The following is a 17,311-nucleotide window of genomic DNA, read 5'->3' as shown; positions in this document are numbered from 1 at the left end:
TGGAGGAGTATATAAAGTGGAAACATGTCATTTTGTTTGAACAACTTTCAGACATTGAAAATCCTTTAGCAGGCATTGTAAATTGGATATTTAACTGAAGTCCCTGAAAGGCAAACGGACAGCATAAGGCTACATACACACGTCATGATGATTCTCAGCCGATACAAGCCACAGGGCTCATCTCGGAAGAGAATCTGACATGTGTACAGCGGCCGTCTGATGTTTATGAATCCACGTACAACAGAAGACGAACGACCTCAATGATAGTGTAGGGGAGAGAGCGCAGCACTGTGCCTCTGGCTCATTCTCCCCCCTCCCCTCTCGATAAATCAGAATGGTGCCGTATGTACAGCGCTCGTTCATTCATCTTTCAGTCTTTTGTTGTTGGAAAGGATCCTGAAAGATCAATTCCAATGACAAAAATCTAACGTGTGTATGTAGCCTTAGACATAACATGAAGCATCCAAGCACTGAGAGTGAACTGCTAAACACCCGCTCTCATTTACATAAATCATATTGAGGGGGCTTTGCGGGTATTTATCATTTTTGCGTGAAAAAGGGGCCTGCAGATCAGGGTTATGTTCTAAAATGTTGTAAAAGGTGAGTTACACAAAGTTGCAATTCCAACCTTCCTGTTTGGGTATCATATGCAACTTTGCAAAGTGTAAAAACCTTTATTAAAAAAATGTGCAGCCAAAACAAACCCATGCACCCACTGTATCCAAATTGAAAAACTCATTTTGATGCATTGGTGGGCTGAATGTACCACAGCTCCAAGCATGGAACGTACTCTCTGACATATGGCAACGGCACACAAAGCTTTACAAAAAGCAAGTATTTGAGTCACCATCTGCTGGAAAGGTAAGTACAATCCTTTTTTTACTGGACCGGTTCCTTTCTATTTCACTTGCATGGTGACCAGGTTGCTTTAATGTTTCTGTACATAAGAATTTAAACTATTTCTAAATTTTGCTATTATGTCTGTTAAAGGCAATAAAAATGGATTATCTTTAGAATGTTATGGTGAGAAAAGGCCTCTTTTGTAAGTGTAAATCAGAAAAATGTCAATGCCATACAACGTGCTTAGGTCACTAAGGTTAAAGAGGGAATTATACAGAACATTTTCTAAGGTCTATTTCCTATTAAAATGCATATTTCCTTTTATTTTGCAAAATATTCAGCAAGAAGGGCTGAAAAAGCATCTCAGCATTCTATAAGAAGAAAGAAATAAGCAGATGCATATATCACCAAACCAATGTATAGGCTTCCCTATGACAGCTAATAGTGGCGCCATCTATTGGCAGCACAGGGAAATAGAAGTTCCCATTCTTGCACAAATGTGGAAATCTATTGGCAAGTGACAATAGTGAATAATATTATACAAGTCTATAAACAAAAAAAAAAAAGGTCCCGATGCTGCTCTGGAGTTCCAATATGATTTTAAATTCACATTATGCATTTACAATTTTTTAATCTGCAAATAGCAGGGTAGGAACGTCTTTTAGGTTTTGTTTATGTTCCAGCTGGGCCGTATAACAAAAATCTGTGTTTTCACAAGACGGGTAAGAGAGTGGTAATCCTCCAATGGGGGATTATATATTTTCTGGTGACAAATAAAAAAAAAAAAAAAAAATCGACATTTAAATAGAAGTTTATTTCATGTACAGCGCTGTGTAATATGTTGGTGCTATATAAATCCTGTTTATTAATAAAAATAATAATAATAAAAGAAGTTCCTCTTAATTTTGGAAGCTCCCTTAGGAAAGGAAGTGAAGGAAAGGCTCTCCAATAGGGCAAAAATATCAAAAAAGTACACCATATATCTGGGAGTTTAACCAAACCATACTCTTTTCAAAATGGTAAAAAAGAAAAAAAAATTTCCCCCTTAACATTTTAGGTTGCAATTGACATTACTACGACCTCTACGGGTCTCAAGAACCAATGGCATTTCATAGATAACTTTCCCATAAGTGGATATATAATATAATGCTCTGAGCTCCAGGGTTTTGTATTTGTGTTTTTTAGGATATGAAGCTAAAATCTGTGCTGGGTGTAATACAAGATTCATACCACTAGAAGGCCTAAGACCAACCCTCTGTATTCCTCCATGGCACACATGGTTTAATGGTAAGAATAGAACTTTTTGCTACATTTCAACATAAAAGTAAACATATGATGGAAAAATAAAATAGTAACTATTACTGCAAACTGCACTGCATGCCTATACACTGCGTGGGAAGAATTCTTCTAACATTGCTGCCCATTGGAAAGAATGTCACCCTTATAGCCAAAAAGTGTCAATCTGACCTGAGAGGTACAAACTGCTTAAGGAACCCCAAGTAACCCCCGGAGGAACCCTTGGGTGAGAAACACTGCCTTAAATTGTATCAGGAATGTAATAGAATGCAGCTTAGATGTAGTGGCTGCATAGTTCCTTTTCCATTCTTTTCCCCTTTTATTTCTACCTGGTGATCCATGTACACATTTAATGTTTCAGTGTGACTCCTCTTACCGTGCACCATCTATGGATGAAGTGTTGTCACCTTAGAACAGGACTACAAAACGCTTCCCTTCTCCATATCATTGAGAGCAAACTGGAAACCCAAGATACAAGGTAACCAGAGTGTTTTGCACATGCAGAGACGATTTGTTTGTTGCACCGTTTGTTATCAGCTCACAAGATTTCTGGCAGGATAACCAGGGATTTTTTATAATTTATAAACTGATACAATAAAACACTTCCACTTCGGTCTTTTTAACAACCCAAAAGGGAGTAAATTAGAAGTTCATCGTTTGGGTTCAGTCCACTAACCCCTGGCAGTTCCATCTAGCAGAGGTGTATAGAAGGCGGCTGGCCAGAATTACAAATACTTTGGCAGATAAATCGGTTCACAAATGCCCGGGGTTCACCTTTAAGGTCTTTTACAATCGCTTGCATGCCGTGGAGGCTTATTTTTTTGACTTCAAATGTTTATAGTGCCTTGAGCTGAGGAATGTGTGATGTGAAGTTGATTCTGAACACCGTTGTGACTTAGAAGACAATCATGTCTCTGTGTGCTTGGAACGTATTTCTCCCAATGTAGCCATTGCAAGCTTCCCATAACCTTTCCCACCTGAAATCTGAAGGTCGTGTGAAGGACGCAAAGCTTCGCTGTCCAATCCCATTCATGTTTCCATGGTCGGTGTGATGGAAACCCCTTGAAAGAAGGGAGGGCTGGCAATAGGCAGCAGCTTTGCAGAGGACACATGGTAACCATTAGTGAGCTGTTTCAGCAGCATCACACTGCTAAGTTCTTCAGCAGCTGTCAGAGCGGCCTGGGCCTGGGGGAGCCATCCGCTAGATGTGGGAATAAACATATTAAATGCATCGGATTCGCTCTACTACGTGACGGCATGATCAGATCTGGCTTTGTTGTGCTGCATTACGGGCCAGCCTGTCACTATGTTGCTATATCCTTCATGTAAATAATTCTTGCAGAAAGGTGATGACACGTGAAGCATATGTAAACCCAATCACTAAAATCTCATATAAGTTTCCACTTTCAAAAATTTGGGACCTGGGAGGGTTTTTATTGCAGATAGGGACAGGGGATATCCAATAAGCATTCTTAGCCTTTCCTGCCTGAGCTCCGTCCGTCTCTTCTGTCATAATGCACATGTGCAGCTCAGAGGTGGTTGCAGGGATACCCCGCACATCCCTGCTTTCCCTGCAGATTCCTAAATGTCACATCATCCCAGGCCCAGCCAATCAAGATAGCCGGAAATTGAATCAAGGAAGAAGATGGTGGCACTCGCTAAGTTATGCTTTAATGCCATTTCAGGAGTAGTTTTAGTTTTTTATGGTTGTTAAAAAATACCTGGTAATCCCACTATGCTGGTTCTTGTTCAGCCACTTCCCATTATGGAAATATCTTTTTCCAAATTGCGCCCCTGCGTTGCCAACCTATCATAAGCTCTCTGGATGAAGACTGCAAGCAGCAGGCATGGTCAACTCTTGTCACTTGGGTACTCTTTAAGTTTAGGGGTCTTTAGAAGATAAGGGTAACGTGCACTTTGGGTACCCCTGGTTTGGGGGTTCCTAAACCTCGTTAGAAAATATGCATAACATGCATTTTGGGTATCCTGGGTTTGGGGATCTCTGAAACTCATTAGAAGGTATGCGTAACATGCATTTTGGGTACCCAGATTTGGGGGTCCCTAAACTTTGTTAGAAAATATGCGTAAGGTGCATTTTGGGTATTCTAGGTTTGGGGGTTTCTGAAAGTCATTAGAAGGTATGAGTAATGTGCATTTTGGGTAACCTAGGTTTGGGGGTCCCTAAAATGCATTAAAAGATATGGGTCTTAGGGGGTCTCTAAAACTCATTAGAAGATATGGGTAACGTGCATTTTGGGTACTCTAGGTTTAGCGATCCTTAAAACTCATTAAATTGTACTCAAGTTTAAGGGTCTCTAAAACTCGAAATTAAGATGAATAACGTGCATTTTGAGTACCCTAGGTTTGGGGGTCTCTCTAAAACACATTAGAAGATATGAATAACCTGCAGGCACCTCGAGGTGCTGGCACTCACACGCCAATTTAGCTGCCTGGATTACAGGCACATGTTATTCCATAAACCTAACCCCTGTCTAAACCATAAATATATGTGATCACAACCATTAACTGAGCTGTGTTGACAATCATGGCAAACCTGATAGGCAATTAAAATGTTGATGCGTATTTACAATGTGTCGATTTACTGGCATCTCAAACACACATCATCTCCCTCCATGCAATTTGCCTTATAGCAAAACCTATTTCATGCCAAATATACAGTACATAGCATCTTTCCTCCTGAATCATTACAGAAGCAGGCCCCTCTTTGTAACCTCTCATGTAGAATAAAAACCTAATAAAAAAATACATATCTGTCACATATCAAGATGAATTGCCTTTCACCTAAATATTGCACATACCAATCTATATTAAATTGGCAGGCTGGCTGTTAACTGATACTTAATGGGGGAGTACGAACGGAGGGCAGGAGACAGGGGGGAGAAAATTACAACTGCATGGCCTTTGCTGACTCTTTGAAAGCCTGACTTCTGGGAATATTTGCTGCGAAGGTCTGCAAAGCAGCAATGATAAAAAGGCTGGCGACCAGACGAGCGGTGTTTGACAACATCATTGCTGTACAAACACGGGAGGCCATAATATAAGCTTCTGCAGGAGACATCAACAGAACATGGAGCAGCGTCACGGTACGAGAAGTACCCAACATGAGGCCAAATAAGTGCCGTCCTGGACAGACGTGATATTAAACTGAAGATAATCAAACTAGAGGCAGATGGCAGCCTATGGGTGAAGGTTGTTTACAGTCTATGTTAGATCTGCAGGTCAAAATAGATTTTAGGGAAAAAAAAGATGTCCAGAGTAACAATTGGTTCTGTTTGCTATAAAGTGTTACTAAATAAAAGAAATGCCATAGCAAAAAAAGTGGATAGGCAAAAAGTGATTTGGAGTCAATGAAGTTGACCTAAACTCCCCATTTTTACTTTACATAAAAGAGTAGACAACCTTAATATGTCAAGTAAAAATTGTATGTAGGGTGCACCACCATCACCATCACGTCAATCAAGACAGAATGGGAGCACAAAGCCTCCTGGGATACCTACGTCACGCATCTAGGAAGGCTCTGGCTGCTCCTTCTGTGCATGCCTGATTTTGAGCATGTGCAGAAGGGGCATTTTTTCCACTAAGGGGGAAGTAATGCAGATCTCAGGCATGCGCAGAGAGATTGTAAACTCTTTGTTTACCCCTTTACAGCTGGCTTTGTCACCCAATCTCACGCCTGCGCAGTGCAAAATCGGGTGATGTAGCAAGAGAATTGGATGAGAAGAGGTAAGATGGCGGCGCCCAGTGCTTCCTTTAGAAGAATTCTATGACAGCGCGGAACCGGATCGGGTGAAGATCCAACACCATCGAGGGATGTGATGGTTTTATTTTCACTTTAGTTCCTTGTGAGTATGTGGTGGTTTCATATGAGCTAAACAGTATGTATTTCCAAGGGTTCTATAAACATTGGAAAAGGAAAGCGCTGTTGTTAAGCCCAACCACTTTACTCATGCATAATGCCACAGAAGACGTAATGTTTTGTTGTGTATGAGGTCATTGATGTTCTGAATAACAAGCTTCTCCCATAATAAAAAACATTCAATGTTATCGAACCTATAATTGACCCTCTCACTACATCAAAACTTTCCTAAGACGACATATATGAGTAAATACCCATCTTTAGCTGCCCGAACTGCAAAACTCCTATCCGACCATGACAAGTCACCCCTAAAGTCTTCTGGGAAATGAAACAACCAGTAGTGCCGAACTGCTGGGCCCACCACAGCTTTTACTGGTTGCTCCTGCAAACTTCCCCTCATTACCGTATCCTGAAATGGTTGGAGGTCAGCAGGAGAAACCAAAGAAAGCTGTGGGGGACACGGAATGAATGACATTCCCCGAACTGTTAATTTCTTAGAAAACTAAGGTGGGACCATTTCCCAGGTTAAGGCTCAGCAGTGTGGGAGTCAGAAAACGTTTTCATAACATTCATCTTTTACTAAAATGCCTGTTCCGGGAGATTTTAATGGGAACTGGCACAGTTGAGTTGTTATTGTGGGTGTCGATTGTAGGGCTTCCATATTCATCTTTCCATCAATACCTCAGTCAGTGACCTCATCAGGGGCCCCACACTTGGATGGTTGGAGACTCATTAAACATTATCCTTCTAGTGTGTGCTCCTTAGTGTTCAAACTAACCCTAGAATGTCTTATAAATAGTCAATGCTTGGAATAGACTTTCCGCACAGACATTGGGTCAGTAAATAAAAAGTGAATTTAAATATTGCTTTGGGGTAAAAAAAAAAACAAAAAAAGGAGGTCAGACTTAATAGAATTTTTGTTTGAGGTCACACTTTCTATACAACCATGAAAGTTGGCAAGTTGACCGCCTTCTGGACCAGGTAGCCCTAGCATGTGTCTTGCCAACTATAAAGGTTATATTGTACTTTAAACTCCTCTTGGGCAGAGACTGATCTGAATGGTTAACCCCACTTTGCTGAGCACTGCATAAAATATTCTGACCCCATAACAAAACGGAAGGTAAACACAACAACTAAGAAACGATAAAGTGGCTGCTTGGGTGATTGGATCCAAATATCCAAGAGGAGCCAGTCTGCTTTATCAGCAAGGAGAGAGGTGCGAGACGCACATCCTTATGTTGAGTCTGTTGGTGGAAACGGTCGTTAAGAAAAGCAGTGTGAGGTTACAACCACCGCCATGCTCCTCGCTAATAATAAATACTTTGCTATGTGTGCTTCGCATGGAGACAACTCCCTTCTAAAAAGAGAACGAGGATTTCGGCAGGTCTTTGTCATCCAAGAACCAAATGTCAGCTATCAGTAGCTGATTAACAGCAGGGAATACAGCTGTGCGGGCCACTTAGGCCACAAGCACCAGGGATAAGAGACTTATTTTTATGAGGGTGTCAATGGCGCCGAGGTACTCAACAGTGCAATTCAGGAGATGGATGCAGCTAATGACACAGCACCCGATATATCTGTAGTAGAAGTGTCAGCCTCGTTGTCCAAGTCTTTCTTACATCACCATCTTGTGCCTGTTCCTGTGCCACCCTTCTTCAAAAGACCTTACCCATTAAAGCCCCTCACCCCTGCAACCTTAAAATATGTAAGTGAAAACTAAAAAGAAAAAAAGTTTATGCTATCCAAATTTACCCCAGACCGCCCTTATCCCCTCTACATCATATCTTAGCATTATTTTTTTCACTTATTCCACGTAATGTAATTGCATGTAAAAAATCTTGAATGGGCAGCTGTTGGCAGTTCCTAAAGATGTAGTCACAACTCCAGAACTATATATCCCACATAGCTCTTTCCCTATACACACCGGGCCCTGGAGAAGAAACACTTTCATCAGTGAAGCTGGGTGATCCAGCAAACCTAGAATGGATCTGGTCCAGGATTAAAAACATTTGCTAACAAATAGCAAATGACTTTGAACAAATTCATTCCAGGTTTGCTGGATCACCCAAGTTCACATTGGGAAGTGCATCCTCTCAAGCCTTGGAGAGCTTTATTAAATCAGAGCGTGTGTGCGTGTTCTTGGGAATCAAGGCAGCTACACTGATTTATTGGGAAAGGAATCAATACATGCAAGTGAAGTGCCTAAAAGGGGGGGGGGGGGCGCCAAGAATGAGCAGTGGCCAGCACGATGGCTCAGTGGTTAGCACTTTGGCCTTTGCAGTGATGGGTCCCAGGTTTGAATCTTAGCCAGGAAAATATCTGCATGAAGTTTGCAGATTCTCCCCGCGCTTGTGTGGGTTTCCTCCCACATTCAAAAAACATGCAGTTAGGTTTATTGACTTCCACCCAAAAGTTGACCTTAGACTGTGACAATGACACATGACTATGGTAGGGACCCTAGTTTGTGAGCCGCTTTGAGGGATAGATAGTGACACAACAATGGAAATTGTAAAGTTATGCGTAATATGTCGGCACTATATAAATACTGTGTAATAATAATAAAAGCATGCAGATGTGTTGACCTGCAGTGCAGTTTGCTGCTTCTGGGCACACACCATCTGTTTGCTATGTTCCCTAGAGTGGCTAACCATGCGGCTTCATATCACAAGTCTGAAAAGACTTTAAAATCCATGCAATTTACAAGTGCCTGGCTAAAGTTTGGAAAAACAAGGATCCAGCAGGTGGCATGGTGAAGTTTTGTAAAACACCAAACCATTCCATTTTCTAGAATTATTATTATTATTATTAAACAGGATTTATATAGCACCAACATATTACGCAGCGCTGTACATTAAATAGGGATTGCAAATGACAGACTAATACAGACAGTGATACAGGAGGAGAGGACCCTGCCCCGAAGAGCTTACAATCTAGTAGGTAGAATGATAGGAATATGTGAATGTTAAAATTTTATACATTATTTTTGGGTTATTTAGGTTTAGAGCTCCCCTCAAAAGCATGCATTTCCTCCAATGCAACCAACGCTTCAGGATATTTAGGGTAAATCACTCTTAGGTCTCCACGGTGTAAAAACGCAAGATGGAGAGACTCTCCTCTCTTTTTATTTTGACCCGGTCTTTGTTTGTGTTTTAGAAAACGATTCTCACTTCTTATATTTTTTTTGGGTGGAGGACGTGCGTGAAAAGGAACATAATATTTTTTCTGTAAATATGGAGGACAAATGTGTTAAGTGTCAAAAAGTTACGGCCTGAGGTTTAACTGTGCGTTTAAATATGCGTCTGAACAGCAGAGGAGCCGCCAAAAACGTCTGCTCCATCATCAGCCAAATCTGATTATTATGATTTGCACAGACTCAAGTTCTTCGGGTAAAGGCAGACAAAATTGTTAAAGCCCAGAAGCTCTTATTTTTTTAAAATTTGGATCCATAACGTTTTGAAAATGTTAAGATTTTAAAGTGAAAGACCAGTCTGTAAAGGTTCTCATGATCTAGATCACGGTATAACTAGTAGTGCCAACATTCAATTCGTTCTCCTTTTGTGGAAGAGGTTTTATAATTTTGTTACGTAAGCCTTTCAGAAATGGGGAGCGGGATTTCCCCGCTTAAATGGGGTAATGGTAAGCACTTTGGGGATCAGGCAGGGCTTTATTGCAGAAAGGGACAGGTTATGTCTCTTCTGCAATAAGCATTCCTTCCTGCATGACCACCATTTGATGAGCTGTGCATGCGCAGAGATATGTCATTGCAGCCCACCAGAACAAATGACCGGGAACAAAAAAAGGAGATGGAAGAAGTTTCTTTTACATCTATGAATGTAAGAAGCCAAATTATTTTACATCTATGTAAATATGTAATGGACTATACATTTACAAAGGCTAGGTACACGTCAGATGATTCTCGTTGCAGGGCTGGTATTGAACGAGATTTTTTTGGCGGCTCCTCTGCTGTGTGTGTACAGCGGCCATCAGACATTGTTCATGGATCCATCCTGGTGCATCAACAAACAATGAATGACCACAATGCAAGTGAAGGGGAGAGCGAGCATTCCCTCTCCATACAGCAGAATGGTGCTGTATGTACAGGTGTACAGCTTTCCTTCATGCATCTTTCATCTTTTGTTGTCAGAAAGGATCAAGAAAGATCCTTTCCAATGACAAAAGTCTAACGTGTGTACGCAGCCAAGGCAAACGCACAACAATTGAATAACTTTACTGAGCAATATGTTTGCATTGCACAATGATGGAAATGTTCAATATTATGCATGTTGTCTCCATCCTTTATCTTCGTGTATTTCTCCAGGATTTAATTTATCAGTACAGTTTTACTCTGGCTTCTGAAAAAAAAAGCCAGTGTGCAGAGCTGAGGTTCCCAGCGCTTGGTTGGTATGAAGCGCTCACTTGCTGAACTGACTGGCGGAAATCCGCTCTCCTAGCTAGCATCCCTCAGGAGACTCTGCAGCAATAAACACACACATCCCCGCCGCTACGCACAGAATTTATAATTAGGAGGCTCTCAGGGACAGCAACGCTGCAAATGTGTCCTGCCTCTACCCGTTAAAGGGTCACTTCACCAAATTTTGATGATGCAGTTTCTGATATTTATGTGTGCAATACATGCCATATGTGTCTAGTGTTTTATTTATTTGTGAGGCTGGATGGTATGCTAAAATGCCGGTCTGTCCCAGACATACAAGGTCATTGCTTATATTATGGCCATATACTACAAGATGTTTTTAATAAACATTTTATTTGGTAAAAACATTATGTCTAATAAAATTAGGGCATTCTCAGCATTTGATCAATCAATTAAATCTTGATAGGGAATGTCTGTTTTTTGATTGAAACGCAACAGGGAGCAATCACTAACAACTGAAAGTCAGTGGAGTGCTCCTCACATTTTACTAACAAAGTATGGTAAGCATGCTGGTAAACATTAGGAAATACTCCCCGTTGGCTGCCAGTTGTTGGAGTGCTCCAAGATGCATTTGGCTTTTCTGGCTGATGGAAGGTGACAAGATAAATCATTGATTTCAATTGCTAACAATGGCCATCAGTCCAGCTTTAGCCGTCAGTTTCAACTCTTTCACTCCCTAAAAAATGTAACATACCTCCATGTCCTGTCCTAGGTGGCTGGCCTTGAATGCATTGGGTTGTATCTGTTAAAGTGGAACTGCAAAGACCACTTCACTTTCACAAAATTCTTACTGCTAGTAGGTTTAAATGCACCTGAAAATAAAAAAAAGTTAGAGTTCTTACCTACTTATCTTACCCCTGCCTTCTAGATTGCTTTGTGTGCTTTTTTGCTGGTCGATTTGGCCTTTATGATCTGTAATCACCTTCATGATGACCAACACAACAAAATAGCAAACAGTGAACCTGCCACTTTTAACTGCGCAACATCTCCAAAATCCTTATTGTACAGCGCTGCGTAATATGTTGGTGCTAAATAAATCCTGTTTATTAATAATAATAATAATAATAATAATAATAATAACATAAATGATGCAAATCCCTTGCAAGCGCAACGGAGTTCATTTATTCCTGGCAACTGCAGGGGAAGCCAGAATGTGCAGGGTATCCCTGCAACCAATGCTGAGCTGCGCCTTCTTTGTGTTTGTTTACATCATATTAATATGCATTTTTATTGTAAGCAAATCAGGTCAAACACAGAAACAACAGATGGGTTTTGATGAATGCATTTATATCACAAGTGGAAAACACTTTGTAACAAATCTTATGTTTTTTTTTAAAGACTGGATGTTGTTAATTGTGGTGCCCTAAATGCCCTGTAAGTACCATTCCAATTTGCAAAAGGAAATTGGAGATTTATATATATATATATATATATATAAATAAAACGGAAATCTCCTGCAACCAATGCTGAGCTGCGCCTTCTTTGTGTTTGTTTGCATCATATTAATATTTTTTTTATTGTAAGCAAATCAGGTCAAACACAGCTATTTGATGTGTTTTGTGTTTGTCTGACAAAAGCACCCTGCTTAGGAAGAAAGGGGCTAAAGGTGCGTACACACTTCCAATTTTTATCGTTCCAATCGAACGACGAACGATCGATTGGGCAAAAAATCGTTCGTAAAAAAGACATTATGATTGACCTAGATTGTGTGTTGCCTGCAGCAACTAGATTCTCCTTTTCACTCTTCCAGCACGAATGGCTGTGTGATACATTGTTCTTCTCATGAATTGATAAATGAAGCCTATAGACTGTTCACCGACTCGCAGGGAGCGTTTTTTTTCATTTTCACTTAAAGGCTTCGGCTGTCACAGCAGTGTGTTCCTGCCCTCTCTCTAATATTTCCCTTTTTCTGGTGCCCTTTGCCCCTCGTCCACTGACAGCCATTTATCATTTTCTCATTACAGCTGCTGGCTTTGTAATCGGACACAAGCTTCCTGTCCCGGCCTAGCCTCCCAGGGAATGCATACTCCATATGACGTGGTGTGATGTATATACAGCGCTACCTAATGAGCTGCACAAGCGCCAGTGTGCTGCCCGACCTTCTGTAAACAGAACCTGGAACCTTCCAAAATGATGTTTTAATACTTCACACCCTGGATATACGGGAACTATAAAGCTGGCCGTACATGTTACAGTTAGATTACACATTTTTTTTGTAATATTCAAATATCCGATACCCAAAGAGGTATCTTCTCCTACTATATATTTGTCAAAGCTAAGGGTGACTAAAAAATTAGATTGTTTGCAATCAGCTCGACTCATATTTATATCATGGCATATTTGAATCTTTTACAAAAAGGCCCAGCAGTTCTAAAAATATAAATAATAGTTTTCTCTGCAAAATTTACTTCCCATTTGGTGCTGCCAAGTCACTGTCCTGAGGTCAGCCCTGGTCCTCTTCAAGGGTCAATGATGATCTAACTTCCTAGAATCCCAGGTCCTCATGGAGCAGATGCGATAAAGGGGGTTCAACCTGCCCTGTATTGTTGGTGTTCTTATTTACTTCTCTTGTCTGGACCCCCCTCGAGATACCCAAGTAGGCTGTCCGGTGCCTTGACATCAACCAAGGCTATTGTACGCCTCTAACTAAAAACTTCATCTCAAAGAGCAACCAAAGCTCCAGCACCTCCTTGTCCAGATTATTTCTGTTGCCTAAATTCCCAATGGGAAAAAATTTTCATTGCCTTACCAGTGTTTTCACCAGCCCCTTTTAGCTGGGCACACCGCCCGTCACTTTTTTAGTAACCATCCAGCTGTTTTTCGGTGGTCACTGCTGAGTTTGGTCACAATACAGGGGCTGCCACCTGCTTACAGGTTCTTCCCGCCCAGCTTAAAAAAAGTTGAGTACTGGACAGGTAATGTGAGGTGTCCAACATCTAGAAAATGAGGTGGATCTTTGTGACTTGTTGCAGTTTCTAATGCATATTGTGAGGAACTCACACAGAACAAGAGCCGGTAGAACTGTGCAGAACTGCAGGAAAGGCTGGAGGGCCAACTTAAACTAGCATGGCCAGAAGGGAAGGGACATTCACAGTCCTGGTTGACGTGCTAATTAGGTGTACTTTGTGATTTCCTCGGCCCTTTAAAGTCCCGCTATTCACTAACTGTAATTCTTCTTTTCTTATAAAATAACTGAAATAAGAAACATCAAAGTCACTCAAATGTTTTCAGAAATCTATTAACTTGTTTAGCGAGAAGCATTTTGGTGAAGCAATCCTTCTTTTCATCCTGCTGGACGCTATCTAATCTTTCAGTGTGATACAACAAAAACATCTGCCTGTGAGGGGCCGTCGGGTGATCGGAAACATGTGTGCCGTGCCGGTTTGCATGTCTGAGCCCAATACCCCGGCGAGGCCCGTCTGTTTGCTTGTTTTAAGTCATTATGTGCCAACAACAGCAAATTGTTTTCTATGCTGCGGTGAAATGTCTGGGCAAACACCATCGGAGGTGGAATTTTAGATAAATTGTGATCTTATTTTGAGGTGTGATCTACAGGACATGGAGTTACAGATAATCCTTCTTACCTGCTCTGCTACCTCTATAAAGTGAAACCCCAGTCTTGATGACACCCGGCTCAATCCTGTAGATTTTTAATAGAAATAGAGATGTAGCCTTTGTTGTATGATCAATGTAAGAACAGCAAGGTTGGCTCACTAGTTAGCCTTTGCAACACTGTGTCTCAGGTTCAAATCCTCCCCAGGGCTAGACCTAGTTTGTATGTTCTCCCTGTGTCTGCATGGGTTTCCTAAAGCACTGTGTAAAATGCTGGTGCTATATACTGGTTAATAATAATAAACTTCCTAAGGCAACAAACCTGGGACATAAGGTGCATGCAATAATTGCACTGCAATAGACCCTGGTGTGGATCGGTCCAAAAATTTGAAACCTTTTAGACTAACAGTTTACAATCAGGATTTCTTTATATGAGTACACATGGGGATAGCCAATGAATGATCATGCACACAATAAGCCATGCCTGGCCAGCAAGCATCGAATATTTAAACCTTTGCATCTGCAGTCAGTACAACAGTTTGGCATTTCAGACTCAGTGAATCTGTGAATGACTACATTATTGCTGTATACATATTGCAGGCGATTATGTTATATGCAAGCTCTTGTTCATTCAGGAACGTTTGTTTTGAACAAAGAATATCCAATGTGTGTACTTAGCCTTAGTTTTGTAAAAGTAAGGCAAGTCCCCCAGCTTAGGCTACCTACACATATCAGATGATTCTTATCTGATAATCGCCTCAGGGCTGATATCGGACATGAATCTGGCATGTGTACAGCGCTTGTCCGACGCCATTCATGGATCCGTTCTGGCGAAACCACGAACGAGGATCAATTATAATACAGGTGAAGGGGAGAGAACGCAGCGGGGTGCCACTTGCTCATTCTCCCCCTTCCCCTCTCCATAGAGCAGAACGGTGCTGTATGTACCGAGCTTGTTCAGTCTTTTGTCGTTGGAAAGGATTGTGAAAGAAACTTTCCAACAATTATTGAATGTGTGTACGTAGCCTTACTCCACATGTTGATCAGTCTGCACTACGAAGCAACGGCACAAAAGACCAACATGCTCTAAATATGAACAGCAACAACTGAACCACAGAGGATTAAATGAGGAGGAAATATTGAACTGGTCATGTCATCGGCTCAAGTCCCCGATGTGACTAATGAATCTCTTTTAGCTTTTTATATCAATCTGACATTTCTAAATGTAGTAGAGATCTCTCATACAACATGTTCATTCCCGGTGACAGTAGGCATTGTCATGTGACACATTTTATCAGTCACAATTCCTCCCCACCAACAACGTACACTGCCCACGCTTGTGTGGGCGGCATGTCTATGGACGATTGATGTGGGAGCCAGCAAGCAGCTTAGCAATAAAACGGCGTTGAAAGCCTTAAACCAAATCTGTCGCTAAGGTGGGTTATTTATTATGGGTGGGCTTGTTTAGACAGACAAATGCCTTCTATCTAAATTCAAACTACTCTGCCTCCCTCACCAAGGTTCCTTTTTGGGACAAGAACAGGTCAAGTACCAGGCGAATGCAGATTTGTTTAGTCATCGTACAGCAGAAAACTACATTCGATGTGATTTTAACAATTAATAATTCCTTATATTTTCCAGTACCATGTTTTATGCATTGCCTAACTACTGTGCCCAATCAGGAAAGCGTTGTGTGCACTGGCAGTGCCCTAATGAAGTGTAATTGGCCCTATATGATGTTGTGCTACAAAGAATACAAAAGCAACTACAATATGTAAAGAAAAAAAAGCTGTTCCAGGTTTACAAATCAATCCCCAAACACTGATCCAAGTAAATGCTATTTCTAATAGCTTCAAAACAAAGGACTCCATTGCATGCAATTGCAAATTGTAGTGCAAGGCATCTTTGTAAAGTGTAATGCACCATATATTATATAATGTGGTTTTTGGTTAATACCCCCTTCCACCTTCTGGTTCCAAGAAATTACCACAAATCTGTTATTTTACTGACCCCTCTTCTGCCAGCTGCACATGGGCATTGCTGGACTAAAGTGTCATTTTGCAAGACTTTGCCTTCTCTGCATTTCACAGGACTCTATCCAGAAGTATGGCAATCTCATATTGTGTTACTAGTGGAAGACAGGGGTATGAAAAGTATAATTCTTTTACTTATTACAGGTATTTTTTCCACAAATGTCCTCTGCCTCAAGCTATTGGCTGTCCACCGAATATTGATAGAGCTACGTGTGTTACCAGAGACTTACATCATTTAGGTTGCAGTATTTACTTTTTTTGCAAGCTAAGTGGGATGTGGATATGCACATGAGCGGGCAGAATAATTTTTAGCTGTCACTATTTTTTCCACCATTTGGCTCCCAGGATTGTTATACAGCTCAGTCCAATGCTTTAGCCTCTTTGGTTTGTGGTGCATGCAATAAATTGTGATAAATACAGCACCTCTTCCACTACTTCCACTTTTTACTAGGAGGGCCTAGAACAGAATTATACTTACCTTACCCCAGTCTACAGGTGAGAACAATGTCATTGCCCTTCTGGGATAGATTTTGTGCAATGTATTGCAGGTGAAATGTTATGGGAAGACACTCTGGAAAAAGAACTGGATTGTCTTTTTTACCAAGAACAAATCCCTCAAGGAAAGTGAGGTCATCCTCACCTAGACAAGTTGTAAGATGGGGGTAATGAAATATATTTCTGATTTTCCATTTTAGTGACAGCTTTAAAAAAAAAAAAAAATCCAATTTATGATATATTAATGATTACATGTCTATTATATGTACCTAGAGTTCAGATTTAACTAAAGGCAAATTACAAATCAACTATATAGCTCGCTTTATGTAGAACGATGTACCATAAATAAATCAATGCTGACTGTTGTAAGCACCCCTGGAGGTTTTGTCCCAAACCCTTTTACGGTCACTTTTGCTGAACAAATCTGGGACCATGTAAATCTGAAAACATGTAAATACATTTAAAAAAAAACATAAAATTCATATTCTAAATACTATCACAGGCATTAATGCCATACAGTTACCAGATATTTTAATGGGTGGTATTTCAGGTATAGAGGGCAAGCAAGGTGGCTCAGTGGTTAACACTCTTGCCTTTGCAGTGCTGGGTCCCAGGTTTGAATCTCGTCCAGAACACTATCTGCATGGAGTTTGCATAGGTTTCCTCCAGGTACTCCGGTTTCCTCCCACATTCCAAAAACATGCAGTTAGGCTAATTAGTTTCTCACAAAATTGTGACTGTAATAAAGACATATGACTATGGTAGGGACATTAGATTGTGAACCCG

General features: G+C 40.9%; 1 protein-coding gene across 1 annotated transcript in view; it reads right to left on the bottom strand.

Annotated features, from left to right (window-relative positions):
- CTIF (cap binding complex dependent translation initiation factor) overlaps nucleotides 1-17,311 on the bottom strand; it is a 145,043-nt gene that overhangs the window by 32,480 nt on the left and 95,252 nt on the right. The window lies entirely within an intron of this gene.

This window comes from Pyxicephalus adspersus, chromosome 6 (genome assembly GCF_032062135.1).
Source record: "Pyxicephalus adspersus chromosome 6, UCB_Pads_2.0, whole genome shotgun sequence".
In the NCBI taxonomy this organism is placed as follows: domain Eukaryota; kingdom Metazoa; phylum Chordata; class Amphibia; order Anura; family Pyxicephalidae; genus Pyxicephalus; species Pyxicephalus adspersus.
This window is presented reverse-complemented; position numbering and strand designations above follow the sequence as displayed.